Source organism: Hemiscyllium ocellatum, chromosome 18, assembly GCF_020745735.1.
Source record: "Hemiscyllium ocellatum isolate sHemOce1 chromosome 18, sHemOce1.pat.X.cur, whole genome shotgun sequence".
Lineage (NCBI taxonomy): Eukaryota > Metazoa > Chordata > Chondrichthyes > Orectolobiformes > Hemiscylliidae > Hemiscyllium > Hemiscyllium ocellatum.
In genome coordinates, this window is record NC_083418.1 from 20,149,970 (window position 1) to 20,157,279 (window position 7,310).

Here is a 7,310-nt window from a genome sequence, read left to right on the forward strand (position 1 = left end):
TACTACTAACCACCGTGCCACCCAAGTACCTAGCTCGCCAGGCTAGTACTACTAACCACCCTGCCACCCAAGTACCTAGCTCGTCAGGGTAGTACTACTAACCACCCTGCCACCCAAATACCTAGCTTGCCAGGCTAGTACTACTAACCACCGTGCCACCCAAATACCTAGCCTATCAGGCTAGTACTACTAACCACCGTGCCACCCAAATACCTAGCTTGTCAGGCTAGTACTACTAACCACCGTGCCACCCAAGTACCTAGCTCGTCAGGGTAGTACTACTAACCACCCTGCCACCCAAATACCTAGCTCACCAGGCTAGTACTACTAACCACCCTGCCACCCAAGTACCTAGCTCGCCAGGGTAGTACTACTAACCACCCTGCCACCCAAATACCTAGCTCGCCAGGCTAGTACTACTAACCACCGTGCCACCCAAATACCTAGCTCGCCAGGCTAGTACTACTAACCACCCTGCCACCCAAGTACCTAGCTCGTCAGGCTAGTACTACTAACCACCGTGCCACCCAAATACCTAGCTCGCCAGGCTAGTACTACTAACCACCGTGCCACCCAAATACCTAGCTTGTCAGGCTAGTACTACTAACCACCGTGCCACCCAAGTACCTAGCTCGTCAGGGTAGTACTACTAACCACCCTGCCACCCAAATACCTAGCTCACCAGGCTAGTACTACTAACCACCGTGCCACCCAAATACCTAGCTCGTCAGGCTAGTACTACTAACCACCCTGCCACCCAAGTACCTAGCTCGTCAGGGTAGTACTACTAACCACCCTGCCACCCAAGTACCTAGCTCGTCAGGGTAGTACTACTAACCACCCTGCCACCCAAATACCTAGCTCGCCAGGCTAGTACTACTAACCACCGTGCCACCCAAATACCTAGTTCGTCAGGCTAGTACTACTAACCACCGTGCCACCCAAGTACCTAGCTCGCCAGGCTAGTACTACTAACCACCCTGCCATCCAAGTACCTAGCTCGTCAGGGTAGTACTACTAACCACCCTGCCACCCAAGTACCTAGCTCGTCAGGGTAGTACTACTAACCACCCTGCCACCCAAATACCTAGCTCGCCAGGCTAGTACTACTAACCACTGTGCCACCCAAATACCTAGCTCGTCAGGCTAGTACTACTAACCACCGTGCCACCCAAATACCTAACTCACCAGGCTAGTACTACTAACCACCGTGCCACCCAAATACCTAGCTCGCCAGGCTAGTACTACTAACCACCGTGCCACCCAAGTACCTAGCTCGTCAGGGTAGTACTACTAACCACCGTACCACCCAAATACCTAGCTCGTCAGGGTAGTACTACTTGAAGTCTGGTCACTTTTCTAATGTTAAAAAAAAGGATGTGTTCTCAAACAGGGTACTGAGCCAGTGACCATAATCCAGGAATAGATATTGGTTAGAACACCATGGAAATGCCCCCATTTTCAAACTGCAAGTTGATTTCCATTCATCCGTAACCTATTTCAGCTGAGCAGTAACCGGAGTGTTCACCTGGAGTCTCGGGCAAGGATGCTACCAGGCACACCACCCTGAAACAAAAGCAATGGGACTGTCCAAACACTATATTGAAACTCCTAACTTCAACATGAAAGTCATGTGGGTGAGAAGAGGTAGGTGCAATCAGCATCTTGGCTAGCTAGTCTGAGGATTCAAAGAAGCAATTGAAAGAGAATCTATAAACACAAAGTCTGGGGACAGATATTCATAAAGAGGCTTATTGCTTAACTTTATAAAGGTCAGAAAGCCGTCATATGCAGAGGACTGCTTTGAAGTGCAATGTAGGCAAACACTGCAGTCATTTTGCAGGAAGCTAAAAGAGAGACGAGTGACCAGTTAATGTGCCTTTCCTGCTTTTGGTGGAGATTGAAATGTTGACTGGGACTGTGAGGGAAACCTCCCAAACTGTCCAGTAGTGTTGACTGGAACCTTTTAAAACTAATCTGAACTGTTTGACGAGGCAGGAACAGTGTTCAGAGAATCATGATTTGGAGATGCCGGTGTTGTACTGGGGTGGACAAAGTTAAAAATCACACAACCCCAGGTTATAGTCCAACAGGTTTATTTGGAAGCAGTAGCTTTCGGAGTGACGCTCCTTCATCAGGTAGCTGTCTCGGAAAGCTAATGCTTCCAAATAAACCTGTTGGACTATATAAAGGGTAAAAACAAGGACCGCAGATGCTGGAAACCAGATTCTAGATTAGATTGTGATGCTGGAAAAACACAGCAGGTCAGGCAGCATCCAAGGAGCAGGAGAATCGATGTTTCGGGCTGATGAAGGGATTTTGCCTGAAACGTCGATTTCCCTGCTCCTCGGATGCTGCCTGACCTGCTGTGTTTTTCCAGCACCGCTCTAATCTAGAACCTGTTGGTTGTGTGATTTTTAATAGATGTTGTGTGATTTTTAATAGAGAATCACTGAATTGTTACACCGTAGAAGGAGGCCATTCAGCCTCTCAAATGTGCACTAACTCTCTGTGTTTTATGACTTAGTGCCGTTCTCCGGCTTTCCCCCATAATCCTGAGGATTGCTTCGATTTAAATAATTATTTAATGCTTCAGTTAAACCTGCCACCAATACACTTCCAGGCAGTGCACTCCAGGATCTGATCATTTACTCAGTGAAAACATTTTCTTTCGTAAATTAATTCAAATCAGTGCCCTCTTGTACCCTTGATCCTTTTATGAGAGGGAACAGTTTCCCCCCTATTTACTGTCTCCAGACCTTTCCTCATTTTGCAAACTTCTGTCAATTTTCTGTGATGTATTCTCTGAAAGACTCAAATAATTCAGCACTGTTCTGGAATATCATCACCGATTAGATTCATCCACTCCCTGCACTGTGGAAGCCGGTCATTTGGCGCACCGAGTCCACACTGCCCCTCTGAAGAGCATCCAACCTCCTATCCTCTCCCTGTACTTCCCATGGCTAATCCCACCTAGCCTGCAGATCCCTGGACACTGTGGGCAATTTCACCATAGAATCCCTACAGCGTGGAAACAGGCCCTTCGGCCCAACAAGTCCACACCGACCCTCTGAAGAGTATCCCACCTAGACCCATTCTCCTACATTTACCCCTGACTAATGCACCTAGCCTACACATCCCTAGACACTATGGGGCAATTTAGCATGGCCAATCCACCCTAACCTGCACAACTTTGGATTGTGGGAGGAAACCGGAGCACCCGGAGGAAACCCACACAGACACAGGGAGAATGTGCAAACTCCACACAGACAGTCGAGTCTGGAATGGAACCCGGGTCCCTGATGTTGTGAGGCAGCAGTCATGACCACTGAGTCACTGTGCTGCCCCATGGCCAATCCATCTAACCTGCACATCTTTTCACGGTGGGAGAAAAACCAGAGAACCCGGAGGATACCCGCACAGACCCAGGGAGAATGTGCAAACTCCACACAGACAGTCAGCCAACGCTGGAATTGCACCCAGGTCCCTGGCGCTGAGAGTAGTTAATTGTTAAGTGGAGTTTAAAAGCATCGAGGTAAATATTGCCTTTTATGTGGAGAACAATAGATGCCTGAGATTGATTAGAAGGCAATTATCTCATTAAGATTTCACAATGCTGCAAGAGCAAAGATTTGGTCACTTCTAATCATTACCTGAAATGTGAACTGATCTTGCAAGTTGTGACTGTGTTTAGCTGGAATGTCATGAAACATGATAAAAGTCTTTATCATTACAAAGGGGGTTTTGAGAGTGAAGGCGTAGAAACCATTTGTACTCCTGGGTGAATCCGGACAAGGCTCGTGACTAGAAGTTAGTGAAGACGCAAAGTTAAAGAGCTTAAGAGGAATTTATTTCCAAGGTGGGGAAAAGGTGGAGCTCACTGCCACTTGGAGAGATTGAAGCTGACAGTGCAGTTAAGGGGAGACTGGATGCATGAAATAGAGGGCAATAGAACGAGCTGAAGGCAGTGTAGGAAGTAGAGGGGATTGTGTGGCCTACACACACCGTACTAAAGTAAATGAAAGGGACTCTTAGAACCACGCAGCACAGAAGCAGCGTCTTCAGTTCAACATGTCCGTGCTGACTGAGTTTCCCAAACCAAACTAGTCCCCAATCACCTGCATTTGACCCACATCCCTCTGAAACTTTCCTCTTCGCATACCTGTCCAAATGTTTTTAAATGCTGTAACTGTACCCACCTCTGCCACTTCCTCTGGCAGTTCATTCTGCAGGTGAGCCAGCCTCTGTGTGAAAACCTCAGGTCCCTTTTGAATCTTTCCCCTCTCACCTTAAAGCTACGGCCTTTAGTTCTGGACTCATAGGATGTCAGAGAAGGAAGTTAGAAATTACTGTTGGCACTGAAGTCCCTTCTACCTCCTTGACCCAATTCTCACTGAACTGTTGATCACACCATTTTCCTTCCTGTGCTACATGTTAGTGGCTTTTGAACTGGCTCTCTCCACAGTTATTGTCCCACTGTCCCACTCCTTTCAAAACTGACAAAAACGAACCCACACTTGACCTCTCCTGTCCTTGGAAATAATCGCTGCAGCTCCCACCTCCCTTTGCTCTTCAAAACCTACGTGACTGCTGTTGTTTCTGAAATCCAAGCGCATCTTTCCTGCAACTTCCTGTTTGAATCAGTAATCCTGTGAACATTCATGTCAACAGCACGGCAACAGCATTTATCAAATTCGCAAGTAGTACCAGCCCTGACCATGAAATACATCCTAGCATTGGTCTACCAAAATATTTAGTCTGATTGGTTATGATTTTACATCTCTGCTTTTGTCCAATTCCATAGGATTGTCCTGGCTTAGTTCCATCTTACCCAACTAACCATAGACAGTAAAATTACACCACCTTCACTTCTTCCCCTAAGGATCCATACTTGACACCAGCATTCCCCTTTCCTCATTTACAAGTTGCACTTTGACAACGTCAGGTTCTACATAACTTTCAAAAGCACCCAGTTCTGCCTCACCATCAGAACCCTCAACCTCATCACTCCTGATGTGTCCAGTCTTGGATGAACCCCAGTTTCTTTCAGTCACAGGCAGAGGCCATTATCTTTGGATTTGGACACAAACCCCACACCTTTTGAGTTGATCCTAACCCCTGGCTGGCCGTGCAACCTGTTTGCAGCTTCAACATGTCATTTTTGTCACAAACATGATTGTTATGTTCTGGGATCCGTGCAGGCTGTCTGAGGAAGTCCAGGAGAAAACCACAGAGGATTCTTTTTTCCTATCCTCCCAAGATACAGGCAAGGAACCAAAGGATTGGAGCGTTATGCCACTATTTGAAAAGAGCGTGATGGTTGGTCCAAAAACTAATAAACCAGTCAATTTGACTCTGGAGAATGCGGCAAGTGTAGCATGTGAGGTTTCAGGATATTCTGACGGAGGTGGACACCCTCACCAGGCCTACTGAGCTTGGAGAACATCATCTGAGTGAAGTCAACCCAGTGCTATTTACCTTCTGGGCAAAAGTAGAGACAGTCCAGAGAGATGCGAGGTCATGCATTTGGGGAAGACAAATGGAAAATAAATGGGAGCGTATCAAGAGGGATGGAGGAAGTAAGAGACGCAAAGTGTATGTTCACAGGTCCCTAAAGGTGGCAGGACAGGTTGATATGGTGGTAAAGAATGTGGAATACTTTCCTTTACTGGATGAGGCGTAGAATACAAAAGCAGGGATGTAATGCTGGAATGACATACATACTTGTTAGGCCACAGCTGACATTTTGTGTACAGTTCTGGTTCCTACATTATAGGAAGGACATGCTTGCTCTAGAGACAGTACAGAGGAGCTGAGCAAGAATGTTCCCAAGAGTTTGAAAATTGCAGAGAGGAAGAAAGATTGAATGGGCAAGGGTTGTTTTCTTTAGAATAGAGGGTGCTGCTCTGGGAGGTAAGAGAGGGGCACCAAATTATGAGGGTCTTGAACAGAGGGAATAGGGGAGACCTGTTTCCCATAGCAGCGGTTCAGTTCCCAAATGGGCACAGATTGAAGATGAGGTTAGAGATGACATGAAGAAATCACCCAGAGAGTTGCGGGTATCTGGCATTCACTGCCCACTTGGTGTTTGAGGTGGAAACCCTTACCTCATTTCAAATGATCTACACCTGAACTGTTGTCATCTACTAGGCTACAGACCAGTCGCTGGAAGATGAGATAAAATGAAAATGGCTGGTTTCCTTCCTCGTCCTCTTTGGCTGGCACTGATATGATGGGTTGAATGGCCTCATTTTCTGCCCTAATGTTTTTTATGATTCTGTGAGACCGCCCTTAGGCTAAAATGGTGGAATGGAGGGGTCTTATGTCTTGTTCTGAGTTTTGCCGAGCAGCAGGAGGGTCCTGGTTGGATTATTGGGAAAAATGTCACACCCATAAACAAAGCATCTGCACTGATGGTGGACCGTCAGTCTCCAATCTCTCAGTATTGTCAGGCTTTGTAAATCGCTATACTTTAAATTACCTATTTAATTCAAGATAGAGTGAAGTTGGGAGCCCTTGAGCACCATTAATTGCTATTTCTGCCTGGATTCAAGGCCCATGTGATTCACACTGCCATGGAGATGCTAATTGAGGGGGTTTGTGGGGGATGAGGGGGGGATGGGGTGGGGGGAAGTCCACAGGAAGCTGTTGGAGGGTTGGGTTGCAGATTTTCTGAGAACAAAAAAAACGGTCTCACAGCCATGGGCAGTCTGCAAGAACCTGAGAGAGAGAGAGAGAGTGAGAGAGAGAGAGGCATAGAGAGATAAAGAGAGAAGAGAGAGAGAGAGTGAGAGAGAGAGAGGCATAGAGAGATAGAGAAGAGAGAGAGAGTAGAGAGACAGAGCAGTGAGCCTCCAATATTCATCACACAGGATGCGGGTGGGACCTTGTTGTCTGATCGAAGAAGACCGAGGTTGTGAGGAATTAAATGAAGCTGGAGGTTTCTCCCAGTTTTGATGAGAGGGTGGGTCCTCTGAAATGCCCCTCACCATTATGGTGAGTGTGGGGAAGTGAGTTGGTTCTTTGGTCTGAATTAACTGTCTACTTAAAGCCCAGCGTAAGGTGTAACGGTGGGGCTGGATTTTCAGTTGTCTTAACTGTTAAACGGGGAACCATTTCTGCAGTTTAGAGAACGCATTTGCACTGAATACTATTTAGTCAATATTGATTTTCGCTTGTTTGCTGTGAATAAAATCTGATTGTAACCTCACATTCCTGTCTAGCCTTAATGACCTTTAACCCTGTTACTTAAAAAGAATCAATTGACCTCTGCCTTAAAAATATTGAAATGCCCGACTTCTACCAGCTTT